This window comes from Mustela nivalis (assembly GCF_964662115.1).
Source record: "Mustela nivalis genome assembly, chromosome: 3".
Taxonomy (NCBI): Eukaryota; Metazoa; Chordata; class Mammalia; order Carnivora; family Mustelidae; genus Mustela; species Mustela nivalis.
Genome location: NC_139022.1, coordinates 154,809,635 through 154,831,756, shown reverse-complemented (window position 1 = coordinate 154,831,756; position 22,122 = coordinate 154,809,635). Strand labels below are relative to the sequence as shown.

General features: G+C 41.9%; 1 long non-coding RNA gene across 1 annotated transcript in view; it reads right to left on the bottom strand.

Moving 5' to 3' along the window:
- Nucleotides 1–8,967: 8,967 nt before the first annotated feature.
- The window catches only part of LOC309861516, a 36,506-nt gene continuing 23,351 nt past the window's right edge, over nucleotides 8,968–22,122 (bottom strand). Inside the window, exons 2-3 of the long non-coding RNA XR_014309973.1 lie at nucleotides 14,238–14,329; nucleotides 8,968–9,277 (exon numbers count right to left, since the gene is read on the bottom strand). This is a non-coding gene — a long non-coding RNA (uncharacterized lncRNA). The remainder of the gene's footprint in view (nucleotides 9,278–14,237; nucleotides 14,330–22,122) is intronic.

The following is a 22,122-nucleotide window of genomic DNA, read 5'->3' as shown; positions in this document are numbered from 1 at the left end:
GAGGCCCCACACAGGGTTGGCAGGTAACTAACTCCCTTAGCATTTAGAGCTCACACTTTGGGGAAGTGAAGATCTTGGGGTTCTATTGATGGAAGGTCCAGGTTTCAATATACTCACAGAGAGGGAGTAAAGTCACAAGATTTATTACTTACAAATCCCAGAAATAGGGTGTGGAGGGCAGGAAATGCAATGAGGGGAGTAGGGGAGGGGGCAGGCCATCCTCTGTCCCTGGTCATGAGTCAGCATGAGATAGACAGCAGGAGGGGCGCCTGGGTCACTCAGTAGGTTAAGTATCTGCCTTCAGCTCACATCATGATCCTGGAGTCCTGGAGTCGAGATGCACATTGGGCTCCCACTCAGCAGGGAGTCTGCCTCTCTCTTTCCCTCTGCCTTTCCCCTGCTCGTGATCTCTCTTTCTCAAATAAATAAAATAAAATCTTTAAAGAAAGAGAGATAGCTGGGTAGCAAGCATCTATTATTTATAAGGTAGGAGGGGCAGAGGTCACTAACTTTTCACAGGCTTAACTCCAAATGGTTATTTGTGAAAAGTAAAGCAGGGGCTAATGGCAGGACTCCCCTAAATTAAAGTCCTTATCTGTGGATGTGAGTAGGGTTATCATACTGTAAAATGCCTAGGCAGCAGCAGCTCAAAACAAAAGTTGTTTTTCTCATCACAAGATAGGCAGACAAGTAGAGAGGCAGGGGCTCTTGAGTTTCTTCTTAGGAGGACACTAATCCTATTAGATCAGGGCCCCACCCTTGTGACCTCACTTAACTTAATTACTTCCTTAGTGGCCCCATTCCAAACCAAGCCACACTGGAGGCGAGTTGGATTTCAACACAGGAATTTGAGGGGAAACACATTCAGTCCCTAATGTGTAGGGTATTCCTATTACTTCCCCATATCATCTTGAGGACCGTGGCTTCCTTGAATCTTTCCACCACATGTCTTACTTCCACATCCCTCTCTCAACTTCTTCATTCATACTCAGTATCCACGACAGGCCAAGGATGCCTCCTCACTGTGGCTAGTGGGGGCTACTTTCCCTTGAGGAGCCTCAGGGAGCTCCAAACATCATCCATTTAAGGTCCTTTCCTAACCCTAAATTATGGACTTCTGGAATAGGCATACCATAGCCTATAGTGGCTACTATTAGAAGAGGTATCAACAACTGCATAAAAAACTATCCTCTAATAAACCATATCTTAGCACCAAACTAGAACTAAGAGTAAGAACTCCTTCTGCAGGTTTTGCTCCTCCCTGACATCATTATCTGTTGAAGTCCCGTCATGCCCATTTCAGAGATGAGGACGCTCTTGGAGCCAGGGGGAACCCTGGCTCCGTACTTGAGGCTGTGCACCCCGTGCGGACGTGGGGGTGACCATAGTCCCAATCTCACTGGGCTGCTGTGAAGACTTCAGACTTAGAATCCTGCCTGGTTAGGTAGTGAAGCACTCAGTAGGGTGATTATTACACTCTCCCAGTTCCTTGGCTATGGAGACAAAGCCCCCAATTGGTCATTTTTGATGACTTTCAAGATAATTTGCCTTGATGACAAGTAGCCCCACCCTCTTGTGGGATGAGAAGAGAGGCAGTGAGGAGGAAGAGGTCCCTTTTCTGGACATTGGCCTCCTCCTGAAGGGTTCAGACAAGGGCGGAGAATGGGACAATGATGGCCACATTGCCTCTGAGGCCCTCAGGGGGCCAGAACGGTTTTTTCCAGATCTGTTTCTCCTCGGGTGGAGGTGGCCCTGCTGGCCTCGCATGTCAGCATGGCCTCACGCCTGCCTTCTTGCCCTGGCTGATCTGGCCCCAAGAACCACTCCCTGGACTTCATCATCCTGGGGCAATCATGCTCACAGCTGGGCTCTGCCAGAGCAATGTCTGCTCCCCTACCAACATAAAGGACCCTCATGGGTCCTGAAGAACATCTTTCCCACCAGTGCTTGCCCTCAGTCCAGGTCTCTCCTAGGAATGCTGGGATTTTGTCCCAAATACAACAGCAGCACCTCATAACGGTGTTAGTGGCTGGAGGAGGGGGGTGGATTGACTAGTAGAGACAGAAGGGGTTCTTGTTCTGTTGCTACTCCAATGGGCAGAGAGAGACCAGGCATCAGCAGAGTAGTGGGAGATGATGGCATCGAAGTCCTGAAGTTCCGGGCATATAGGGGCAACCCCCAGGTCCCGGGACACCTGAGACTGGGACAGAGACCACACTGCTCTTCCAAGAGGGCCTCTGATGGCTCAGAGTGTGGGTCAGGTAAGGCAGATCTGGGAGGCTGTGCTCCAGAGGCTGTGTTCTGTGTGTCACCCCCTCCTTATCCCTTAGCGTGGTGGCCAGCACAGGCTTCCCTCCCCGGGTGCTTGAAAAGAACTGACTGTGCACAAGAGCTCTGTGCTCATTGGGCAGGAGCATCTTGGGTGGTGTCAAAGGTATTCTATGCTTTCAGGCAAAAATCCAACAGAAGATTGTATCTGAATGGAACTTGCCCCTGTACTGTATACCCCTTAAATGACTGTTCTCAGCATTTTATTCAGAAGGAAAATGAAGAATGAACAAGAGTGTGTGCCCTTCTCAATTCAGTATCAGTAGCTGGCTACTGAGAGCTCTCTGCGTGTCAAGACTGGGCTAAGCACCTCAAATGGGTTCATTTTCTGAGCCATTTGTTGGTTATCCATATGTCACTCTGATGAAGTAGGACGACAGTCACGTTAGAAATGTGTAAATGGAGGCCCAGAGAGGTTAAGTAACTTGCTCAAGGCCTCCTAGCTACCAAGTGGCAGGGCGGGGATGTGACGTCGGGCTGCTGTTCTAGACAATGACTATGCCCAACCACGTAGTCCGTAGAGTGGCCATTGTCAGACTTCTACAAGCAGAGCTCCCTTCCTGTTCATCACCTTCCACATCCTGACAGATTCCCGTCCATTTCTCCCATCCAGTTCATCTTCCCTGTCACCGAACAAGGCCTTTATCACCTCAGCCCCAACGTGGTGGGGCGCAGCCTCCTACCCCTTTTCCTCATTCTTCTCACCGCCGCCATGTCAGTCTCCCTGAGACACTGCTCTGACGTCACTCTCTTTTCTCAGTAATCTCTGATGACTCCCATTTCTCCGGGTCAGATTCCGTACTCTGTGCCTGGCGATCACAGCCGCACGCCCTCAGTTAACAGCCTGATTAGGCACTAGTCCTTTGGTTCGGGTAGGTCGTGCTGAATTTGACCTACTCAAACTGGTTTTCTTGTCACACACTACACATTCCCTGCACTTCCTTGACTGCAACTTTTTATTCCCTCTGTTCCTCCTGCGTGGAAGACCCTTTGCTTACTAGTCAGGCCCACCCTTTATGTGCAGTTCCCACCCCCGTTTCTCCGTGGACATCCCTGCCTACCCCGGCTTCAGATGAACCCTCCCTTACTTTGTGGCACTTATTGTCTCAGGGGTCGTGAATACTTGGTCTGCAGATGCATTCTCTTTGGCCAGCTAGTATTTAGAAAACAAAAAAAGGAATTTTAATGCCTTCGATGGTGCCAACACTCTCCAACTTGCCAGAAGCCCTATGCTCCTGATGTTTTTACATCCAACTTCCTTCACTAATTTACTTTAGATTTTCGGACTTGCAAATTGTTTTGAACAATCATGTAGAGCTTTGTGCCATCTCTTCTGGGGCCAATTTACTTCTCCTTTTAATGATAGCCTCCACACTGTGGGTCTTCAAAGAATATCCTTCAAAAAATAACCTTTCTCTCCTCTCAGTTTCTTCATCAAGTACTAAGTACTCCAAAATAAAATATTTCCTGCATCAGGCGATTACTCCAAAAGCTTCCATACAGTTTTTGTAATGTGGATACTCCATAACGTTTCTACCTTGTGGAATTATCTTAAAATATTCGTAATGACCTGCTTAAATCTCTGTTTTATTACTACTTGTGGGGTCGCAGCAAACCACAGGCCTTTGTTAGCCTCAGTTTCCTCCCTTGTACGATTAGGAGGATAATAACTACTTTGAAAGGTTCAAGTGTTTTCCTGACACGCAGTAGCAGTTCAGCGAATGGGGTTGTTACTGTTTGCATGGGGTAGCCTTAGCGCCTCAAGTTCTCGGGCTCCTGTGTGAAGACTGGCTCATAATTGTGGTTCTTGTATGTGACCTTGTGGTAGATTCTATCTACCCCCACTCTCATTTCATAGATGAGGACCCGGGGGTGTGCACAAGATGGCGGGTGGCACAGAGAAGTAATGCTAGCTCGCATTGGTGGCATCGAACTTCCCAGGACCCTTGAGGGCTAAACTATGGCATGCGGTCCCTACCAGAGACTGGTGAGGCAGGCACTGCGGTCATCTCTGAGACACGGTGTGCTTCAACACCTTGCCTGGTCCCCCAGCCAGGAAGTGACAAAGCCAGGGCATGAGATACGGTAGCGGCCACTGCAAAGACCCTCGAAGACCATCTCACCTTTAACCCTCTGTTGCCCACACCCCTGTCAGACATCAGTGGTGAGGATGAGAAAAAGATGGTGCCTTTCCAGCAGAATTTAGGATTTTAGCCTGTAGGTTCCCATGTATTATCTGTAGGCTGATTGTCAACCCAGGGAACATGACCAGTTTGTGCTTTAATAAGGACAATAAGGACAATAACAGGGAAATGTTCATAAACACTAATTGATTCAATATGGAAAGTTTGGGCTTTTTTCCCCCTTGAGATTAACTAAGATTTTCTGTATGAGCTGGGAGAAAATCTTTTCTATCATCAAATGTGCTTTTTTTTTTTTTTTTCTTTTTAGGTCTTTACTTGACAGAATTTAATGTTGGTAAATGATAGTTCAAATTCATGATGTCTATCAGTCTAGAGACATTAGTCTGTTGTCAAGATGGGATTACGTAATGTCTTCTTGTTTATACACGGTGATAGGGGAATACATCCTGTCTTCTGGACCAGCCTTCCCCCGGCTGTGTCGCATGGCTTAGGAACACCCATCTGTTTAGTAAATCCTTGCTGGCTGATTCTTTTAAAGGCCACACAAAACCTGTGCCCAGCCCAGGGTCCTAATAGTTAATCCTTGTCTTCCTTGAGAGATCTCTCACATTCTGTTAGTTGAATGATCGATAGATCATTTCTAAACCAAAACTATTGGCAAAACAAACATCCCAGACCCCTGATCTTTCCTTCAAAGTTTTCCTTTTTCACTTTTTAAAAAGATTTTATTTATTTATTTTTAGAGAGTGAGAAACCGATTGCAAGCAGCGGGAGGAGCAGAAGGGCAGGGAGAGTCTTAAGCAGATTCCATGGCGAGAGCGAGAGCGGGGTCCAACCTGGGGCTTGATCTCACCACCCTGAGGTCACGACCCCAGCCTAAACCCAGAGCGGGATGCTCAATCTACTGAGCCACTCAGGCGCCCCGGAAAGGGTTTCTGAAAACCGGCCTCCAGGGTTGACCTTGTGGTTACATTTACAAGCAGCTCCTGTGCTGAAACAGCACCACTTACCAGTTCATTCTGACAGCGATGCTGGTTAACTGTGTGACAATACGCTCGCAAACGGTCACACTAAAGCATGTTTTTTCTTCCTTTATTAAGCCTTTTCTAGCTGCCTAAAAAATTTTTTTTTCCCAAAAAATGTGAGTGTAAGTGACTCGCAGTGTTACATTAGCGTCAGGCGTAAGGGCAGGGACCCCAGGCTCTGTGCCTTCTCTGCTCCGCGCAGGCGCAGTCGCGCGGTCAGCGCACAGCGGTCCCAGGGTCACTGACCAGACGCCCTAGGCTGTGCCTTTCCTTCCTCTCTTACTCATCCCTCCCTGGACGCCTGCACCTCCCACTCTCCTTCCCGCACTTTCCCGACCCCGGCCTCCCTCTCCCGCCCCGACCCTCAGTTTGTTCTCTGGTACTGATAGCGCTTTATGTTTGTTTATTCATTTGTTTTGTTTTGTTTGGATTCCACAGGAGGAAATCATATGGTATTCGTCTTCCTTATTTAATGTATACTTGCAAATAATCACACTGGAACATTTTTTTCTGTAAGCTTTTTATAGCCGCTTTGACTTAAGAGAAAAAAAGAAAAGCTCCTGAAGCCAAAACCCTGCCTATCAGTGCGGATGTTTTATACCATTTTATTCTTCATTTCTACCCATCCAAGATCCTATATCTTCTCGTTCAAGTAAGCCTTGGCCCCAAAGGCTTTCTTAGATTTTACTTAAGAATTAACGGTCATCCTGTGGTTCATCTCTGTCATTAACCAAACCAGCCAGCCCCTGGCAGCGAGCCGGGGTTGTTTGTAGTGGCTTGTGAGAACAATTTAGTAACATTTCAGAAACTCTGTGACCTGGTTAACGAAGTCATTCTTAAGAGCTAAGTTATATAAACTTATAATTAAATAAATTTTATTTTATTATTATTAAAAAATTTTTTTAGATTTTATTTATTTATTTGAGAGAAAGAGTGAGCGAGCATAAGGCGGCAGAGAAGGGGCAGAGGGGGAGGGAGAGGGAGAGAAAGAGGGACTCTCTCAAGACAGTTCCCTGCTGAGAGCATGGAGTCCCAGGCAAGTCCCAAGTCGCAAGTCTCCATTTCACAACCCCGAGATGATGACCTAAGCTGTAACCAAGAGTCAGACACTCAACTGACTGTGCCACCCTGGTGCCCCTAAATAAATTTTATTTAAAAAAAAGGTAATAGGGGCACCAGGGTGACTCAGTGGGTTAAAGCCTCTGCCTTTGGCTCAAGTCATGATCCTGGGGTCCTGGGATCGAGCCCCGCATCAGGAAGGGAGCCTGCTTCCCTTCCTCTCTCTCTGCCTGCCTCTGCTTACTTGTGGTCTCTCTCTGTCAAATAAATAAGTAAGTAAATCTTTTAAAAAAAATAAAAAAAGGTAATAAATACTCAAAACATTCCTTTCAAATTATTTCATTACATTGTACTGTTATCCATGTTATTCACATCTACTCTGGGTCTGTCTGTAGGCCCTCTGTAGGGAAATACAAAACCACCATGCACTCCTGTGTCTCTTCTTAGCTCCACATTCAATGAAGTCATGTGGGTATTGACACTGGCCGTGTTAGGAGTATTTACAACACACACATTAACGAACACTACAGATCATGGCACATTCCCTCCAGAGACCTGTTAAATGTTTACCAACGTACCAATTGTTTACGATTTTCTTCTTCCTACTAGGTGAACCCAGAATGAAACCCACCCATGAGGCTTCTCTTTCACAGAAAAAGAAATTGATATTCTAAGAAGTTTCACAGTTGATAAACAGTAAACTGAGCACTAGAGCCCAGGACTTCTAAAGTCTACCTAGTGTTCTTTTTTTATGCTAGAGAATGAAGAGCACCTCTAAATAATCTTGACTCTAAAAGGAACCTTGAATACGGGGATAAACTTCCCAACATACTAATTGCCCCAGAGAAAGTGCTACCCTGAGGGTCTCCCAGGAGATCAAAGATTTGATTCTTGTTTCCTTAAAAGATAAAAATGCTTTTATGGCCACAGCTAATAGTTCCAAATTGTTTGATAAGAAACCCTCAGTATTTTAGTGATGTTTGTATGTACAGTGGAAGTTGGAGGATGGGAAGGGGAGAGGTCGAAGGGATAAGAACCCTTTGCAATCTGATTGTTGGAAACTTTGCTTTTGTGGAAAATTTTAGAACCCTCATCCTCCTCCCTTTACAGCTCCCAGCCCCACACATCGCACACCCATACATGGCACACATAGTAAAGATGGAAACGTGATTAAAAATATAGAAAATAGTAGGCTTTCCAAGTAAGACGTCAGTCCGTGCATTTGCAAAATGCTATATCTGTGGCCATTTAAATATTACATTTATGATGTAGAACCAATCTAAGCACACTTGTAGTACAGCAGAGAAATTTTAGAGGCTTCCTCGGGAGTGATGGATATAATTTCCTAAATAGAATGCGGAATCTGGCATCAGCCTCCTATATAAACTCTGAGACCCACTGCTATTTTTTAAAAAAATCACTCATAGAACAGTGTTTTTAATGTATTTAGTTTGATTCCATAAAATTAATAAAATGAATCTGATAATTGATAATAACTTAATGTCTTGCCTCATTGTTTCATGATGTTATTTGCATGGCCCAGCTACTGCCCTCGAAGGACTAGTTCTTTTTCTACCTTTACTGGTCAAGGATGTTCAGTTCCTCTGTAGGCATCATAGCTCTATATCTGTGATGATGTATCTTTATTTTTTTAAAAGACTTTATTGATTTGTTTAGAGAGGGAGAGAGAGAGCAAGCACATGAGTGGGAAGGGCAGAGAGAGGGAGAGAGAGAGAGAGACTCTCAGGCAGACTTCCTGCTTAGCATGGGTTCTGACTCCAGGCTTGATCTCCAGGGTTGATCCCAGGACCCTGAGATCATCACCTGAGCTGAAGGCAGACACCAACTGAGCCACCCAGGTGCCCCTGTGATGGTAATCCTGACTCAATATTTGATTTTTAATTTCATGCCCACCCTCCCACCACTCAAATTTTATCTTATTTTCTATCCTGGGAACTCAGGTATATTGTGAATATTTCCCTTGACAACCACAATATATACTGTTAGTAACTGAGTATTTGTCTAGATGTAATGTTATGCTAAATACAAATGGGCAGGGAATATTCTCCACATCGACCCATAGACCTAAATATTTAAATTGCAATGATCCTTTGAAATCTTTAAGTATGAGTGATGCTTTCTGATATATAAATGAAGGGCTGTGAATAAGCAAGAAATGCTTATTTCTTGCTGAGTGCATCTACTGGCCCCTTGGAAGGTTGGGGATCAGTTAGATGTTCCCATGATTCTCCTCTTCACTCCTGTTACATTCAAACAGGATACTAAGAAGTATAGGAATCCTACGCTGTTTAGTGTAACACAGAACTTTCAATGATGAAGAGAGATCTGGGTAACCTTGATAGACTTTATATTGCTGTGTTCACGAATCATGTACAAGGTACAGAGTCCAGGCATCAGGAGTGCCCTACATCAGTTAAAACCATCCTCTACTTCACTGTGTTTGGTGAAGAAGATTCCTGATGTGATCCAGAATTCTCGCCCTTAGCTGGAGAAGCCCATGTAACTCAGCTGTACTAGTAAAGTCCCCAAAAGCTTCATTCCTTAAATCCCTTTCAAACATGTACAGGAGACATTCCTGCAGCCTACTTAGGAAACTATTTCTTGAGGTACGGTCATCACATTTCTGAAAAATTATGGTGGCAGCTGATCCAAAATCTTGGCCTTGAACTCCAGCCAATGTTTTCTTGACTCCAAAGTGTCCTGCCAAAACAAAGTAATTGCACAGCTGACAGAACCTCTCTTGTTACCTCTTAGGAATGACCATAATTTATAGCCAGCAATGCCAATGGGGGTCTCCCAGTGAACATACGGCCACTCTGGGTGCATTTCAGTGAGTTATCTCAGGACTAATGGTCTTCTCATTTTTACCTTCTCAGGAAAACACAAAATTCCTTGTCTGAGGAGAAAGAACATCACTGATAAGGAGCTCTGTTTTTATTGTAACCATGTGCTCCTTTTTTCTTTCTAAATATCTACTGGTTTCCTGACAATGTGGTCCCATTTCCTGAGGGCTCTAAATCCTCACCAAGGTACTGGTTCCAGGCTTAAGGTGGCTGTGAACAAAGCTGTCACTATGGAGACTTGTTAAAGGAAAGACATCCTATTTGGCTTTATTTTTTGTTTTTTATTTTATTTTATTTTTGCCTCCCCCCCCCCATTTTATTTCTTTTCAGTGTTCCAGAATTCATTTGGCTTTAAAAACAGGTAGGCAGGTGAGGTTGTTGCCAGAAGGGAGATGGTCATTAGAGACCTGGGCAGAACAGATGGAAGAAGATCAAGAGGTACAAACTTCCAGTTATAAAATAAATGTCACAGACATGAAAAGTACAACATAGGGAGTATAGTCAATGACATTGCAGTAACATTGTATGGTGACCACAGTAATCGAGGTGAGCATTGAGTCATTATGTCTAGAACTGTTGCATCATCTGGAATGCACAGGATTGTTGAAGCAGTATGTTGAGTAATGTATAGAATGTATACATGTATGTATGTATGTCAATTATACTTCAACAATAGATTAAAAAAAACTAAGCTCATACAAAATTCAACTTAGCTGCTTGACTTGAAGGTTGCAAAGCAGGAGGGAGTCAGAAAGAGGAGAAAAAAGAAAGTGAGAGGCTATAGGCTATAAAGCAAAGGCTGGGAGACTTGTCTTTAAGACAGGAAAAAGCCATTCCTTGAGCATGAGATTCCCCGTGCAGCACGGAGGAAGGTATCATGATGTGGTATAAAGGGCTGCAATCATTCATTGGTCATTCAGTAATTTTTTTTTAATAGAGAATGTGTGTGTGCTTGTGAGCCTGGGGGTGGGGGGTGGGAAGTTGGGGAAGGGAGTAGGGTGGGGGGAGGGGCATAGGGAGAGGGAGAGAGAATCCTAAGCAGGTTCTGTGCTCAGACCTCAATGTGGGGCTCGATCCTGACTCTGAGGTCATGGCCTGAGCCGAAATCAAGAGTCAGACACTCAACTGACTGAGCCAACCAGGCGCCCCTTTAAATAAACGTTTTAAGTGCTTGTTGCTAGATGTTGGGGACATAATGATTTCAAAAAAAGAAGAAGAATAAGAATGAGAAGGAGAAGGAGAAGGAGACGAAGTAGGAAGCCTAATGAAACAAACAAAAAATTTGCAAGCTTCCTTCTTCTAAAAGGAAACTTGAATTTTTCTGAAAGAACATCCTAGGTTTAACTGTTCATTTTAAGGTAAGTAGGTTCTGGACCCAGGATCCTCTGGGCTGTAGAGTATAGAATCTAGGAGCCTTTAATGAGGCAGGTGGGAAGATGTATTCCTAAGCTTTGTGAACCTGGGTGAGAAGATGAGAAGCTGAAGGCCCATGGATGACTAAACGTTGCACAAGCTAGAAGACTCCGAGGGTCTCCAGGGTTTGTTATTGTACTTAAGAAGCTTCAGTGTCCTCTGCTTTCTGAGACAAACATATCGAGAAGCAGCACTGAAGAAAGTTTATCGCACTCATCTTCAGGACTTGCCAAAGGGAAGAAAGATTTGGGGACTGATTCTGACAAGGAGGCTGAAAGTCCACCAAAGTCACCCAAGAGAGGCACCTAGTCATGGCAAAATTTCTCTAAAACATTCATTCTCCATTCTGACATGGCTGTTAAAACCGAAGAGCGTATCATGCTTAGCGAAATAAGTCAAGCAGAGAAAGACAACTAATCATATGATCTCCCTGATATGAGGAAGTGGTGATGCAACATGGGGGCTTAAGTGGGTAGAATAAGAATCAATGAAACAAGATGGAATTGGGAGGGAGACAAACCATAAGTGACTTTTAATCTCACAAAACAAACTGAGGGTTGCTGGGGGGAGGGAGGTTGGGAGAAGGGGGTGGGATTATGGACATTGGGGAGGGTATGTGCTTGGGTGAGCGCTGTGAAGTGTGTAAACCTGGTGATTCACAGACCTGTATCCCTGGGGATAAAAATATATGTTTATAAAAAATAAAAAATAAATAAATAAATAAATAAAAATAAAATAAAATACAAAAAACAAACAAACAAACAAAAAAATCCCCGAAGCCCTGTTATCTGTCAAACTCCCTGCCTTCCCTTCGTGCCCACGGCAGTGGCTCTGGCTCATGATCTTACTGGTCCAGACCTTATCAGTTCCTTCTACATTTTGGCCCCTTTGGGGCCTTGGAGATTTCCCTTGATTTTTTTTTTTTTGGTGAGCTCAGCTATACATTTACTGGAATGTTTGATTCTCTCTCTTTTACTCTTCCCAGTATTTCTAGCTGTTCTGTAGTGGGCAGTTTCCACATAATCATATCCTCCACACTGCCAGAAATAAAGTCTTTGCAATCTGATTAGAGGTAAGGAATGGAAAGAAATCAAGCTAGAAACAGTGGTTGCCTTTTCTTATTTAAAGTTGGAAAGGTCAAGCACTGGTGGGGTCTTTACCTGGGTCTTTGAGGTGAGATGAATTTCTGTATGGAATGTATTTCTCCTGAGAAGAGTTTTCTTATGGGACATCAGGTACATTTGCTGCAGGATTCCTGGGTGTGCTACCTGGACCACCTAACAGTATCCCTAAACCTCCCTTAGTTGTACTTACTCCCTGGGGAACTGAGGCTCCTATTCAAGCCTGTGGTCTAGACTGCTGGTCTGTGCTCCTCAGGCTTTGTCCCACTAGTTAGCTTTGTTTTTAGTTTTTTGTTACCCTCTGGTTTCTCACTGCCTGAATGTTTTGAATCAATGCCTTTCTTCAAACTAAAGAACTATGTATGCAGAGCCCCCTTGGCCACTCACCTGGTCCCCAGGTTTCCCCCAAGCCCAACCCACTCTAGTGCTTTGGCTCCCAGGATATAAGTTTCTTTTAGCCTTCTCCCCAGAATGAATAAGGGCAAATCATATGAAGACTGTGCCTTGACAGTTCAGGTTCTAAGGAGGAGAGAGTGGGTGGGTCTGTGATATCAAAAGATGCAGATCTATCAAGACATTCAGAACTGGGGAGACCGGAAGTGAGCAGGAAGCAGGCTTAGCATACACCTCTTCAATCCTGGGATGCCTGCGGGCTCGGCTGGTTGAGTGTCTGCCTTTGGCTCAGGTCATGGTCCTGGGGTTCTGGGATCAATTCTTGGGTCAGGTTCCTTGCTCAGCGGGGAGCCTGCTTCTCTCTCTGCTAGCCACTCCCCTTGCCTGTGGGCTCTCTCTGACAGATAAATAAAATATTTAAAAACAAAACCAAACCTCTTCAATCCCTTTTGTATTCTGAGGTTATTAACTCAGCTCTGTCTTCATTTACACTCAATTCCTCCCAAGTTACTAGGAAGGACAGACAAGTCCAGACCCCTTAAAACTCTGTATTCTTTCTGTTGTCTGTGAAGAAATTTTTCACAAGATGTCTATTGAAGTTCATTGCCAATGAGAGAATTCATAGTTTTTTATTTTGATAAAAAGTACATAACATAAAATTTACCAACTCAGCCATTTTTAAGTCCAGTAGTGCTAAGTATATTCACAATATTGTGAAACAGATTCAGAACTTTTTTTATCTTGCAAATCTAAAACTCTATATTCTTTAAACAAAAACTCCTCCCTTCCCTGGTAACCACGATTCTACTATTTCTATGAATTAGACTACTAAATACCTCATATAAGTGGAATTGTACAATATTTTTCTTTTTGAGACTGGCTTATTTCACTTAGCATACTGTCTTCAAGGTTTATCCATGTTGTAGCATGTGGCAAGACTTCTTCTTTTTAAAGGCCAAATAATATTCTACTGTTTTTACATTTTGTTTTTACATTAATTTGTCAGTGGACGCTTGGGTTGCTTCCACATCTTGGTTATTGTTAACAGTCCTGCTATAAACATGGGTATGCAAATATCTCTTTGAGACCCTGATTTAAATTTGGGTATATACTCAGAAGTGGGCTTGCTGGAGCATGTGGTAGTCCTATTTTTAAGTTTTTTTGAGGAAATTACATACTGTTTTCCATAGCAGTTGCATTTTATATTCCTGCAAACAGTCCAATTTCTCTACATTCTTGCTAATACTTATTATTTTCTGTTTCTTTGATAGTAACCATCCTAATTGTTGTAAGGTGGTCATGTCTTTCTTATACTTCTTCATATGATTGCTGGGATTATGGATGTTTTAAAAATATCTGATCAGCCAACATCTGGTTTCTCATTTTGACTTTCAATGGCTACCCAAATGATCTTCAAAATTCAAAGAAACTGTGACAAATTAAGAGTTTTCTGATCAAGAGTGGAAAACATCCAGAACATTCATGTTTGTTTTCCATCCAAAATTATCACTCAATTAATGCTCACCACCAAATTCCACCTGGTTTCTTTACATAAACTTTATAACGCTCTCCTTACAAGACTTCTGTGTGTTTTCCTAATGATGGAAAGACCACTTCATCTTGGCTTCTGCTTTTCTTCTGTGAGCTCATGCTAAGGTCATTGTGCAATGTCTTTTATATGTTTGGGTTAGGATAGAACGTTAATCCCTCCCAATTCTAAATCTTGGTCTCTCTTCAAACTGGGGTGGTTGGCTTCTTTTGGAGGTCACAAAGGTCACCTTGGCTACCTCTAAGTTATGACCCCAAGTAACATATTTTCACTGTAAATGACTTTCTTGTTCATTAGATTTTATTTGCAGTTGATATTGGATCAAAACCTGGTATACTCACCGTGGCAGCCTGCATTCCCAAGAGCATTATGCCATTCCCAAGGACGGTATCTCATGATGACTTTCTGTCTGGTGTACCTCTCCTCCAAGGCTCTAAAATAATAAATCATACCTTTTGTATTACCTTTTATTTCCTTACTATCTCTTGAGTTACAGCAAAGAACATGGCAAGGAGAGAATTTATGACTCACAATTGATGAATATTTTATCTTATTGGGAGGTAGACTGAAGGCAACATAGTGAGCCAGCCTGTGCTTGACCAAACACCATTAGAGATTTCAATCCAATCCAACTGAATGCTTCTGAACTTGAAACTCCTCAGTTATTGGTGCTTTACAAATAAATTCATATGGGACAAATAAATTGATATGCTGTCTTTTGGTCATGCGACCAAGGTGATGGTTCTCGAACTGGGGACCTTGTTGAGGCAACAGATCCCATGAACCATACATACTCACACTTGAAAATGTCTTGCAGAAGTAAATGTGTGAGGGATTGGTATGGGAAGGAGATTTTTTTTTATGATCAAGACTATGGTTAGCATAAACCAGAAATCTTGGGAAAAAATTCAATGACAGAGAAGAAAGGCTGGAGAGAAACTGGGTCCTTGATGACATTGATGATCCATCCAGAGCCACTATTTTAAAGATTTAGTATTAAGTGACAAAATTATTGTTTAAGATAGTTGAGTGGGGATTCTTCATTATTTCCAACCCAAAGCATCCAAAACCATGAAGCCATGTTAGGGTTTTAACTAATGAACAATGGGAAGGTGATAAGGGGTTTAGCAAAAATGTAACATAGTCAGAGATGAATTGCAAAAAGATGGTCTAGTTCCAGGGTTGAGAGTGCTATTGTAGGGGTTTAAGGATGAATGCGTGGGGGTAGGTATAAAGGAGGACCAGGATTGAGGGGGAGGATTATGAGATACATCTCAGATGTGTTGAATGTAATCTGCCTTTAAGTTTTCCTACTGATGATGCCAGATAGGCACTGAAATATATGGAACTTAGAAATGATATCCTGTTTGGAGAGATAAATTTAGGAGTCACTGATATATAGACTTATTGAAGTCCTGGATATAGATGGATGTGCTTGGGATGAATCCTTGAGACACTTCGGTATAATGCCAGGATAAAAAAGTATGAGTCTCCAAAGGAGACCGAGAAGGATATGCAATGTAAAAGATCTGAATATCTTAAGGTTAGTCTATGATTTTTTACTTAAGAACCCATGGGAAAGAGGGTGGACTTGATAATTTCTCAGAATCTTCTACTTCTGAGATCCTTGATTCTAAGGTAATTATTATTGCTGCACATTGTGGCATCAAAGATAAATACTGTCAAATCTGTTTTTTTTTTTTAATCCTGCCAATATAAAATAATCCTGCCTTTGAACTCATAATGCATATTACCTGTATTCCTGTCAGGGAATATCCTACATTGTGGGGTGGTTGTTTGTGACTATGTCTCATTTCTTTTACTAGAAAAGGTGTTCTTGAAGGCCAGAAATTACATCCTATTTATGTCTTTGTCTTTCTCCCCAGACTGCTCTACCTAACTGTCAGGGTATTTTGAATATAGTTAGACACTTATATATTCTTTGGTGAAGGAGTATTTGCTAAATAATTAAAAACACGTAGTGCAATTGTTAATTTAAAAAATGGAATTCTTGAATGTGAACTAGAAAGTCTGATTGAAGACAAAGGTAAACAAAAATCTCATCCTGGAGAGATCTAAGTGTCATGGAACATTTACCTGAAGCCCTTTATCTAGTGAGCATCCAGCTGTCTGTTTAAGGTGGTAAGATCATTATGAATCACTGACTTCCAGTTTTCTGAATCAATCTAATGATCAAAACATACAGAAGATAAAATAATCCTTACTCTGACCAGCACTCTTATGCCACCAGAGTTGATCATTATCCTATTTCCTGTAGTACTACCGAATTGGATCCTTCTTCAATTGAGGAAGTAAGAAATGTTACATTTGGTCAAAGCAGACTTCAAAAATGGATTTAGCATCAGATCTTGATAAAAACTGCAAGATGGTCAATATTATCAGCTTAGTATTATTATAGTATAGTTTTGTGACTGTTTTTAATGGGTGTCCATCCAAAACAACACACTTAACATTTAGCTGAGTTCATTACAAAATATGAGTTGTCAAAAAATGGGTCCATTATTATAGGGAAATTGGATAAAACATAGAATGGAAGATTAAATGAAACCTAAATTTATTGAAACATATTTTCTGGATTCTCTAACATTGTAATTTCATTTGACAAGAAAAATAAAAGTATATGTACACTCGTTTTCAGGTCTTATATGTTCAGTAATTAAGAATTTTGAGTATTATTACACCATTCATAATTATCAATTTAAGATAAAAAATTAATTAAATGACTTTCACATCCCAGGTTTTAAAGAAATCTAGATAGGCACTTCTGCTTTCACATATCCAATAGTCCTTCAAAAATTCCCTCTTCTTAAAGCCAGCAACCATTAAGTTACTCTTAAACCCACACTAAGTACTATTTAACACAGGGGACAGAAAGCCAGATAGGTCTGGTTTTTGGTATCAGTAGTGTCTTTGTTGTGGAGAGATGTCAGTTTCCAAATTTGCACTACACTGTACAGAGCTGTGTACCTCAGGCAACTTTATAGCTCAAACCCCACTCCCTGGGGACTTATAGCAACTTGTAAATCCATGAGGAATTTTTCAGCAAAGTTCTATTTCTTAGTTTATTCATGGATTAGAGTTATAAGAGTAGATTCATTCTAAGGCTCTAATGAGCAAAGTTTTTTTTTCTTCACACTGAAAAGAACACTTGCTTCTCTTTTTCCAACATTCGGCTTATGATGATTTTAGAATTTATGTTCTTAGTTATATCCCCCATTGACTTTGAAATCTTAGAAAATACTCACCGTGGTTCTTCCCAGAATCCAGCACTATTCAAAGCCTTTCTTTATGTAGCATTAGAAAATGGAGACCCACAAAACTATTTCACATGAGTTTGTTGCTCTGGTTTACTTCTAAGAACATTGGCTCTGCTCTTCCTACTAACCGGAAGTCATGACAGCGGTCTAATAACTGAGCAATGTCTGTTATTAGGGTGGAGAACGCAAAGAGGATTTCCATATAAAGTTTCTCAGAGTCAGGCTGAGGGTAAGTTCTTTTTCCTTTCATTGGAAAAATATTTGAACCAGATTTTTTTTTTTTTTTAAACAATATATGTCTCCAAAATGAAGTCCATAAAACCAGTCTGAGGAGTACTAATGGCCCTATTGCCCACTTGTTAGATGAGCCAGCATCACATCTGTGACTGATGTGATGTTTCATTTTATTGACTTCTATGGGGATGTCAGTATATGGGCTTTTTACAACTTTTTATTCAGAGCTGAATTTCCTTTCAGTTTTCAATGCTTGCTCATTTCTGTTCCATTATTTCCAAATTTCATTCCTTTCTGTTTCACCTCACTTCAAATGCATTTCAAGGGTATCCCCCTCTTTTTGGATAATAAGGTATAACATTTTGGAGTTGAATAGTCCATTAGAGTTCACCTATTATGATGTCCTTATTTTACAGATGAGAAAAGTGAGGCACAGAGAAGGGAAGGGAATTGCTTGTCATAATTTAGTGGGATTTGTCTTAGATCTTAGCTCTTCTGAGTACTGATTCAGTCACTTGCCTAAAAAGGCAATGTAATCTGAGGCAAGGATCAGAACCAAGACACATAGCTGAACAGTTTGTCCCCTTACTTTATTATTCTGTATTAGTGTTCTATGCTATGTAACAAATTGCAGGAAACACAGCATCTTAAAACAATATACATCTACTATCTATTACACCATACTCTATGTCTTCAGCTCCTAGAGGCCACCTTCACTCTCTAGACGTGTGGGCCTTCCAACATGCACATTTACTTCTTCAAACCCAGCAAGGGAGAAAGTCTCTAATAAGATTGTGTCTTATATGACTTAACATAATCAAGAAGAGACCTTGCATCACCATTGCCATATTCTATTGGTTAGAAACAAGTAGCACCCAGACTCAAGGCAATGAGATGATATAGAAAGGCATGAATACCAGAAGACGATGATCTTTGAGGGGGACTTTAGAGTCAGTAGACTACAGCCCCCCAAAATGATCTATTTGGGCTAACATCAGAATAAATTTGAGGCAAGCAGTATTTTCACTGTGGATCATGGTCAATTTGCAAATATATTTCTAGAAGTGCATCTCTAGGATCCTCTACCTTGTTCAATAATTTTATCCTTTTTACTAATGAAGGTACAAAAGATGAGTTTTTCAAATTTATTGGTGAATGAGATCAGTGTTAACAAATAATTTGGATGTCACAATTAGGTTCCATTTTTATTTTCATGCTAATGTAATGAGGATAATATTTTTGATTTATATAAAATGACCTTCATATTTGAATTTCCTTGTATGTAACCTCCTAGACAGCCAGAGGCACCCATTTGCCTTGCAGAAAATTAGAATTTTTGCAGCAAGAATGCAAGGACAAAGGCAATGCTGAACTTTAAATTCCAAAATGGAAGTTTTGAGTTCACAGACTGATAATATTTTGAAAGACAAGCTTTGGTGGGGGAGAATAGATTTTCTAAACTTCTTTAGTTCCTACTAATGGTTTTGATCATTGAGTTTTGATCCTTGGGGGCAGAGGGGACTTAGGTATGATGTCACAGAAGCCATTAAGGAAGGAAGGAAAACTCACCCTTTGTAATCTCAGAGGGCTGTGGGAAGGTGAGAAAAGACAGAGTAAGGTATGAAGGTCTGATGGTAAGGCCCTTAGGGACCTTATTCAAGGGCCCCAAAATTCAAGGGTGCTGAAGTATCCAGATAGGTTTATGGAATGGAATCCAGTCATGTTAGGATGATTGGTCAGTTTCTATAGACAGAGCCAGTGATTACCTAAAAACTTCTTTGTGAGAATTGTGAGAATTCATTGTGAGATTTGGTCTCATAATGGTCTGGGCATCTATAGCTTCCAGTATGGTGTATCACTGACAGGGAGGTGGCTTGAGAGATGGATCCAAGGCACCACTTCCAGCTTTCTGTGATCCATCTGTGTCATTCTCAGAGCCCAGGAATTCTCATGTGCCCTGGAGAGGGCCTATGGAGATGCTAAGAGGGCTTGGACTAAAAACCAAGGTTCATAGTGACAATGTTGGGCCTTACTGAGCTCTGTGATCTTAGAAACCGAGAAAGGGATAAAATTCCCTATCCTTTTGTGTTCCAGGAAAGGGTTCACTGCAAAGAACCACCCTCCCCCATATGGCTTAAAGAAGATTCTCCCCATGCTTTCTGGTTTATCTACAACAAGGCCATACACAGATCTTCCAAATTCCCATTTTGCCTCATAAATGATTAGATTAACTGCTTGTGTCTATTGACTAAACAGAAAAGATACTTTTTTTTTTTTTTAAGATTTTATTTATTTATTTGACAGACAGAGATCACAAGTAGGCAGAGAGGCAGAGAGAGGGGAAGCAGGCTCCCTGCTGACTGGAGAGCCTTATGTGGGGCTCTATCCCAGGACCCTGGGATCATGACCTGAGCCGAAGGCAGGGGCTTTAACCCACTGAGCCACCCAGGTGCCCCAAGAAAAAATACTTTTTAATTGAACTTCATTTATTTTCTTTTTTAAACTTTTTTTTTTCTTTTTAACAATTTCATTTATTTATTTGAGAGAGAGAGCGAGATCACAAGTCAGCAGAGAGGCAGGCAGAGAGAGGGGAAGCAGGCTCCCTACTGACTGGAGAGCCTTATGTGGGGCTCTATCCCAGGACCCTGAGATCATGACCTCGGCCAAAGGCAAAGGCTTAACCCGTTGAGCCAATCAGGCACCCCTAATATTTTTTTTAAGGTAGGCTCCCCTGCTCAGTGCAGAGCCCTGAACTCATGACCCTGAGATCAAGGCATGAGCTGAGATCAAGTGTCAGATACTTCACTGACTGAGCCACCCAGGTGCCCTGTAATTGAACTTTAGTTAGGACTCTCTCCTTACCCCAGGTCTCTGAACTTTGGCCTCACCTAAGCCTGAACCAGCATTCAAGCCCTCCTATGACTAGGCTGGCCTCAGGGTAAAATATTCTCTGATCTACTATTCCATCACAGCACCCTTTCATTCCATTTCTCCACTTCCAGTTCTTTTTAGCCGTGTTTACTCCTCCATATAAAAGAAAAACTCTTCGGGGCGCCTGGGTGGCTCAGTGGGTTAAGCCTCTGCCTTCGGCTCAGGTCATGGTCTCAGGGTCCTGGGATCGAGCCCCACATCAGGCTCTCTGCTCTGCAGGGAGCCTGCTTCCTCCTCTCTCAGACTGCCTCTCTGCCTATTTGTGATCTCTGTCTGTCAAATAAATAAATAAAATCTTTAAAAAAAAAAAAAAGAAAAACTCTTCTTGCTGAGTTCTTGAGATGCTTGCAGACCTTAGGCTCAAGACGTCCTCTTATAACAATAGCGCCTACACCTACTGCTCTTCTCCCTTTTGGAACAATCCTTTTGAATAAAGTCTTTCTTAGTAAGTCTGGATTTGTTTTATTTGATAACAGCATAAATTTGTAACCAGAGTCGAATGGTCAGGGCCACTGATTCAGCTGTGGATGTCAGTATGATGACCTAATGCTCAGGTAAGGTCATCAACACCTCTGAGACGAGACCAGGCAAATTGGTCCATTGTACAGACCAGGGAGGACCAGAGGAAGTCACCTGGATGAGATTTCCATCATCATGAAATCTCATGATTCCTTCCTTTAGCCAGTCAAAATCTTAGAGAATAGGGGCTGGAGTGTTTCAAAGGACTAAAAATTTACTCAAAAGAATCAAGTCAGTTTCTTTCGGCTTAAAAGTCTTTTTGGAGACACTGTTACCGGAAAATTTATATTTTTCTTGCCACTCAGCGGGGTCTTATGAGGGTGACTAGCTCTGCTACCAAAAGTTTACAAAAGCCACTTTTTCTTAGGACAGCTGACAGCAGTGTGTACAAATTTGTGACCAGCTACACTAGAATTATGAATCAAATAAAACAAGATGATGTTCCACAGCAGTGAATGTAAGATCCTTCCTTTGAGTTGAAAAACATGTAAGTACAGGATGAGAATATTTGGTTTAGGAACAGCATGGCAACACTCAGGAAGAAAAAATTAGGGGTTGTATTTGTCGGGAATTTTTTGGTTGCAACTTACAGAAACCCAACTGGAATTAGGCAAAAGGGCAAAAAAGGGAATTTATTGGCTCTTAGAATCCAAGAACAACCAGACTGAGGGAAGGAATATTGCTGTTAGGTTTCAGGGATAAATGGGGGCAAGGAACACAAGAGCCCTGGGGCTCTCCATCCTAGTCTTGGCTTCTCTTAGGGTGGCATTCTCTCCTTTGGGTTTTATTCTCTCACTACAGACAATCCTTCCACTCTAGGCAACATTATGACCTTTAAATGCTTGTGAGACTGACCTATTCTGACTTTAGCTACTACCCTTGAAAGAGGCCCAGAAAATTCTGTGGGAGAATTCTGGTAGGACACCTAGTAAAGGTTCTCCTGTAGCCAGGGAAACACAATCATGTAAAAACGGGAAGCTTTCAAAATAACCATTTAAATGTGCTTATGGGCAGGGGAAAAGAAGAGGGCCATTCCAAAATTTTAAGAAGTAAAGGGAGTTTCTGGATAAACAGCCCTATATAGTTCAAGTATAAGTGCGTGGCCAACATTAATATGAAGTCAGAGAGAGAATGTGTTTTTCAGAGAAGCTGATGTAGCAGGAGGTTGGAGTTGGGTCTGTTGATGTAGAGTTTGGGGTGCAGTTAGCAGTTAGCACACCTGGAGGCTGGGGTTTTGTCATGGTGTCTATGCTTACAGACCACA